Raw genomic sequence first — 7,458 nt, forward strand, 5'->3', positions numbered from 1 at the left:
GATGTTCTGCTATGTCTTGTAAAGGCAGCTTAGTCAGACTTGTAATTTCTGCCGTATTTGTGACTGTGGAGAACTTTGAATAGTTATTATGAATGGTGGATCAGAATAGTAATTTGGCACCTACCTGGATGTGGGAATTAAGATGAAAAATTAAGAAGAAAAAGCAAACCCTTGTTTGTCAGTGTGACTTACCTATTGGTTTTTGAGTTGCGCTTCTCTGATTTTTAACTTCTTTTACTGCTTCAGTTATTGATGCTTTGTTTCCTCAGGAGTTTTGGTAGATAGTCCTTATGTTACGCGGTGAAGTTTTTGTTGAAGCAGTTGTCCAGCTAAAACATTTTTGCTGTTTCTCATAGAAAGTGCCTTAATTTTTTAGAGTTCTTAAACATAAGTAAAGGTTAGTCCAAGAGCTGCCTTAAGAGTATATCTAGATGGATACCTGAGGCAATAACGCTGAGTTCATGGGATTACTGATAATAGTTTAAAGTAGTTTCTAAGAATTACAATTAGAAATTGCGGTTTTAGGTAGGACAGAGAACATGATACTGTTATTTGAATTAGAAGAAAGACAAGATGCAACTTGATGAAATTAAGATATAAATTGTTGATTGTAGAACAAGTTGATCTACATTACATTACATTAAACCTTTCTTCTGCCTTTTTTACCCTGCTTATCTAATAATATAAGTAAGATTGAATCACATTCCTTTTTAAACATGGAAAGCCCTGAACACGCTGGGTCTTCTCAGATTTCTTTAACTCTTGCAGAAGTTATTTCCTGAATCAGTGTCTCTAACTCTTAGAATAATGTTATATGCAGAGGAAGAATTTTCAGCTGGAATGTTTATTGTGAATTTTAAGAAATGTGTGGTCCAGATTTTCTTGTCCCCATCACGAGGTGACTTGGGTGAAGCCTCCAGGAAGTCTGCTGTAGAAAACTCCTTCTAGTAAAGCAGTTTGGTACAAATGGATTATCCAGAAGAGAAACAAAAGTTAATTTAGACCAAATACTGTTTATAGCATATTTTATTTTAAACTGCAAATGTAGGTATATATCTGGTAACTGAAAACATTTAATTATCACTTAGTTTTCAAGTACATGTGGGTTATCACAGAATGTTAGCGGCTGGAAGGGACTTCTGGAGATAACCTAGTCCAACCACCCTGCTAGAGCATGTTCACCTAGAGCAGATTGCACAGAATGGCATCCAGGTGGGTTTGGAATCTCTCCAGAGAAGGAGCCTCTCAGGGCAGCCTGTTCCAGTGCTCTGCCACTGTCAAAGTAAAGAAGTTTCTTCTGTTTAGAAGAAACCTGTTCCTGTGTTCCAGTCTGTCTGTTGTCCCTCATCCTGTCACTGGGTACCACTGTGAGGAGTTTGGCCCCATACTTTTGACATCCACCCTTTAGATACCGATAAGCATTGATCAGATCCCCTCTCAGTCTTTTCTTCTCCAGGCTAAACAGTTTCAGGTCCCTCTGCCTTTTCTCATAAGAGAGATGCTCGAGTACCCTCATCATCTTTGTAGCTTTCCGCTGGACTGTCTCCAGTAGTTCCCTGTCTCTCTTGAACTGGGAAGCCCAGAATTGGACACAGTACTCCACTTGTGGCCTCCCTGAGGAAGAGTAGAGGGGGAGGAGGACCTCCCTCTACCTGTTGGTCATGCTCTACTTAATGCACCCCAGGACATCATTGGTGGTCTTGGCTACAAGGGTACATTGCTGGCTCATGGTGAACACATTATCCACTAAGAGGCTCAGATGATTCTCTGTGGAGCTGCTTTCCAGCAGGTCAACCCCCTGACCTGTACTGGTGCAGGGGGGTTATTCCTCCTCAGGTACAGGACCCTACATTTGCTCTTATTGAACTTCATTTGGTCTCACTGGATGGCAGCACAGCCTTCTGGTGTGTCAGCCACTCCTCCCAGTTCCGTATCATCAGCACACTGGCTAAGGATGCATTCCATCCCTTTATCCAGGTCATTGATGAATATGCTGAACAAGACTGGAAATAGGACTGACCCTGGGGGAACACCTTGCTACCGCCCTACAACTAGACTCAGCGCCTCTGATCACAATCCTTTGAGCTTTGTCATTCAGCCAGTTCTCAATCCGCCTATATAATACTATATTATAAAGAAATATAAATTACATAATTAAATGTCGTTTACTGCTCAGACTGAAATGTAACAGCACTATCTTTTTTCCTAGCTTCATCCCTTTAGTATGCCATTTGGGGGTTCTTTCTTTGGCCACAGGCTTCATTTGCAGTTACCAAATATATCTCCTTGCAGAAGAAAAATGTTTAAAAATTGCCACTATCGCCTGGTTAAATTCACGTTCAAAACTACTTTTATTGCTTTTAGGGATTGTCTTGTGCACTAATGATAATTACTTATTTACATCCGGGAATTTTCTAATCCTATTTTCTGTATTTAAATAAGGAGATCACCTATGGGAAAGGTGGGAAATTATTTAAAAATGAACCTTATGCATACATTGAGTTACTGGGGTTTAAAATGTCAGCTGGAATGTGCAGAATCAGATTTGAGTGTGTCAGAGTTCACAGTCATCTGGGTTCACTGTGTCAACAGGGTTCCCTGTTCATCTGTGGAAGCAGATTTTAATACTAGATTTTACAGTCAACCCCTGTATTATGTTTTTATTTTGCTATTTCTGGTTTTTTGTGGTTCTTTATAAATGTCCAAAATCCTTTCATGGCAAAGCTAAATCCTCTAGTGTTTAAATATTGAAGAGCACATGTTAAATGTTCTAGAAATGTTTTCAAGGGGTTTTGTTAAGAGTTCTTCAGCTTTTCAAATTAAAGTGGTATATATTTGTGAAGTACTTTAAAGTTTTGGGTGGGTTTTTTTCAAAAATTTTTTCTTGAAACTGGGTAAATTAGAATAAGAAAGGGCTTGTTACTTTCATAATCAGTTTGTTGAGGTGTGCGGAAAAAATAACCACCGTAATCCAAAATAGTTGTTGTCATCAGGAGCCAGCTGAGAAACTCCTCTCCGTGATACTTGACATTGGACATTTGAAAACAAGGGGCTATCGTGACTTGTCTTCTAGTCAGAGTAAGAAGATGATCTGCTATGGAAATTTGAAGAAAACGATGCAAATAGGAAAAAAAATCCAATATAGAAGATTATGTAATTCTAATCTTTTATGTTAAACATCACACAAACCACCCAGGCTAAAAAGAGATTTTCAGTTCAGCGAATGGCATAGTAAGAACTGACCATGGAAAACTTTGTAGCTGATGCAACGTGTGCCTGAATTTTCTGCTTCACTTAAGTTAATGGAATATTTGACAGCAATTCTCAAGTGGAGTGTCTGTTTGTTTGTTTGGGTTTTCCTCAATAACCCCCTTTTCCCTATTGCATAACATTTTTCCATGTCCTCCTGCAAAAGAAAGATGAGGGAGGCATGTGTCCCTTGCCAGAATCTGGGACGGGACTGTTCAAAATCAGCATGGCTGCAGAGATCACGTTAGGTGTATTGGCTGGGGGGAAAGTAATCCTGAACCCATGAGATTTCCTTAGTAAATTAAAGTTTACACCACTACTAGTGCTGTAACTCTTCCCCACACAAAATCAAAATGCCTTGTTCCACCATTAATTAATAGGCACAAGCGTTCCCTTGTGCAGGTGGAATGTCAGTCATTAGCATGTTATCTCTTCAGTTTGAAAGCTACTCCATATGCAGAATGGATTGTGTTCTATTGTACTCCTCTGTGGACGTAATTTCACAAGAATAATCACTCAATTCATTCAATAAATATTTTTATTTCCTTCTACATTTGAAAAAGGAACAGCTTTGCTCTGTGTTTTGGCTTTAGTTATAAACTTAGCAGTTAGGTAAACTGGATCTGATGTGTACATGCTTGATATGTATTTAAATTCTAATAATTTTTGGCTTTCCTATGCAATCTGGAAAGTGTGTAGTCTATTTGGGATGACTGTTAAGGTTTGACAATACCTTGAGGTAGGGCAGAGGTACGTAATGTGCACATCTGTCCTCAGGTCATGATAGACAGAAATTAGCTGTTTGCTTAATTTAACAGGGTGTGTCTTTAATAATCTTAAAAACTACTAATAAAGAACTATTCATATATAGGATCTGTTACTGGGCTTAGCTGTGTGAATGGTGTTTGTGGAAGATCACAGAATAAATCAGAGAGTCCTGTTGGACCTGGAGCCAAGTATGTACATATTCTGAGTATGAGAGCTCAGGCTGTTAACCTGGGGTTTACTTGATTAATCAGCCATGGTGTCTTTTGTATATTGATTTTATGTTGACTTAGGAGAAATCCAATATTTGTTTAATGTGGTGAAGGTACACATGCCTGTCTTTGGTTCCTTGTCTTTCTAGTGTTTATTAGTTTCTGAAGTTAAAATGCTCGTTAAGGGAAATTTTGCTTCCTTTGTTCAGAGGGCCATTTCCATATTGAATCTTGCACCAAGTTGCAACGCTGCGTTTATGACACCAATTTCTGTGACCGAAGGGTGGATGTCAAATGCAGGCTTGGCTCCCGTGAGAAGCTGTTTTGGGGGACACTGTTTTGGTAGCAGTGGTACCTCTAGCTGGGATCAGAAGAAAACACGCTGTTGAGGCACAGCCACTCACACGTGGGCTTAGCTGTGGTGGGAGAGCTGGATCCTCCAAACAGGAGCGGTGGTAAACTGCTCTGTGTGTCCTGAGCTCTTTTTGAGCTCTGTTTTTTAATACCTTTTTAAAAATAAATAAATTTGGCTAATTCTTACAATACAAACTTTTGGGTTTCTGGCAGGATGTGTGACTTATTTTGTTTTCTAGTTAGTTAGTCTGAATATTGTATAGAGCTGCTCCCAGGGTTGCAGTAGTTGTTTCCTGATCGTTTTCCAGTCAGCTTCATAATGCAACATCCACAAACGTGTGAATGAAAAGGAGCAATGTGCTCTTATTCTGTAGCTGTTGTGGTTGGTTTTGGTTTTTTTTTTTTGGTCCTGTTTTAGATGAAGTTTAGACAATCTGGAAGAACTATGTATTATCATATTTTCACTTCATTTTTTTCATCAGCACTGGGTAATGAGCTCCTTCATTGCAATTTTGATTTGGAGATGCTGTCTTGTAGATCACCCATTCTGCTGTAGCCTCCCAATTGCTGAAGGGAGTGTGTACTCAAGAATAATTTCTATTCCGAAATAATTTGCGCATAAGTGTTTTTTGCAGCATTTTGTCTTGGGCAAGCTGAGCTGCAGAATCTTGCACCAGAAGTGTCTTATGGTTTTTATTGTTTTAGCAAACATGAATTCAGATTTAATGAGATGTAGAAAACAGGCAGATGTCTTACTGGGCAAAGGAGTTCGGCATTTTCCAGTTTTTTAGTGTTTGGCCAAAACTACTTGCATGAGGGGTTGATTTAATCTGAATTTCATCTGTATCTGAGTGAACACGTAAATACAGAATTAACCAACTGGGATGTCCTTTGCCTTACTGTCCCTTTATGGTTTTGTTGTTTTTTTTTTACTGAAGAATGTAAAGTGTTTAACTCTTGATGCTGTGTGTGACTGCTGATGTTGAATGATCAGTATTTCGAGTGCCGCCTTACTGGGTGGATTCTCTCTCTCGCATTATTAAAAAAAAAAAAAGCATGTTGGAGAGTATAACCAATTATGTTTACTCTTAAAGAGCTTCTTTGGTACAATAGATGAAAAAGCAGTAGTTAGCAAGATGAGAATCTGCCACAGTTGCTTGACCTATTCCGGCGTAATTAGAGGTGTGGGGCACACTTCCTGGTAGGAAATATTTTCAAGTTGTTTCTTACAAATAGAAACATTGTTCAAAATGAGAGGTATAGCTACACCATTGGAAATAACCATTACATGAAGAGTGTAATTCTGGTTTATGTTCAGTTTATTATTCAACTTAACTGCAAATCACAGAATCATTTGGTTGGAAGAGACCTTTAAGGTCATCGAGTCCAACCATTCACCCTGCACTGCCAGAGTCCTTAAACCACGTCCCTCAGCACCACATCTACATGGCTTTTAAACACTTCCAGGGATGGGGACTTTGCCATCTGCTTGGGCAATCTGTTCCAATGTTTAATGACTCTCTGTGTAAAGAAATTTTTCCTGATACCCAACCTAAATTTCCTCTAGTGCAACTTAAGGCCATTTCCTCTCGTACTGTAATTGATAACATGGGAGAAGAGACTGATTCCCACCTCACTACAACCTCCTTTCAGGTAGTCGTAGAGAGCAATAATTTCTCCCCTGAGCTTCCTCTTCTCCAGACTAAACAATCCCAGTTCCCTCAGCCACTCCTCAAATTCTCTAAACTCTTCTAGTCTTGTTGCCCATCTCTGAACCTGCTCCTGCACCTCAATGTCCATTGATAACATGGGAGAAGAGACTGATTCCCACCTCACTACAACCTCCTTTCAGGTAGTCGTAGAGAGCAATAATTTCTCCCCTGAGCTTCCTCTTCTCCAGACTAAACAATCCCAGTTCCCTCAGCCACTCCTCAAATTCTCTAAACTCTTCTAGTCTTGTTGCCCATCTCTGAACCTGCTCCTGCACCTCAATGTCCTTCTTGAAGTGAGGGGCCCAAAACTGGACACAGTACTCAAGGTGTGGCCTCACCAGTGCTGAGTCCCGGGGGACAATCACTTCCCTGCTCCTGCTGGCCACACTATTGCTGATTCAAGCCAGGATGCTGTTGGCCTTCTTGGCCACCTGGGCTCACTGCTGGCTTATATTCAGTTGTCTGTCAGCCAGCACCCCCAGGTCCTTTTCTGCTGTGCGTGATACAGACTGAGTTAGTGAAGAATATTTTCAAGCCAAATTTTTATAATCTTACTGCAAATTAATATGGGTTAGATTCTGGAAAGATTCATAAAAACACACACATTCAGCTTACTTGATGGTTCTTTTTGTGGGGAAGTCAATTAGTTTTTCACAGTTATGGCTTAGGAGGCTGCTTAGTGCAGAACGAGGCTCTGCACACGGAGTTAGGCAATAGGCACGTGTTGAAAGCACGCAGGTTCTCGAGGGTAAATTTGTGGAAGATGCCTTCGAAGTGTTACTGTCTAGGCTGACTGCCTCAGATTTGCTGTGAGTCAAGACTCACGCTGATACCATGGGCTGGCTAATCTGCATCGACATGCTTAGTGTGGAGTAGGTGTGTACTTCAAGCCAACATCTTAGCCTTGTAGTAGGTGCTTTGTGGATGATTGCTGCTTGTTTCTTGGGTGCGAATCTTCAGTCTTGCTATACTTATCACCTTTATACTTCTCTCACCTAATAATTATCAATTGTGTAAAGTAATGAACCACTTGGTTCTTTCCTGGAATGAAGGCTGAACAGTTGTAAAGGCTGTAGATACCTTGGTTGGGAGTGCGAATATGTTCTTTTTCTTACCTAGTATATTATGCAGTGTTTTACTGCACGTTTTGTACTAGTTCACTTCAG

This window comes from Buceros rhinoceros, unplaced genomic scaffold, assembly GCF_000710305.1.
Source record: "Buceros rhinoceros silvestris isolate BGI_N320 unplaced genomic scaffold, ASM71030v1 scaffold7089, whole genome shotgun sequence".
Classification (NCBI taxonomy): Eukaryota; Metazoa; Chordata; class Aves; order Bucerotiformes; family Bucerotidae; genus Buceros; species Buceros rhinoceros.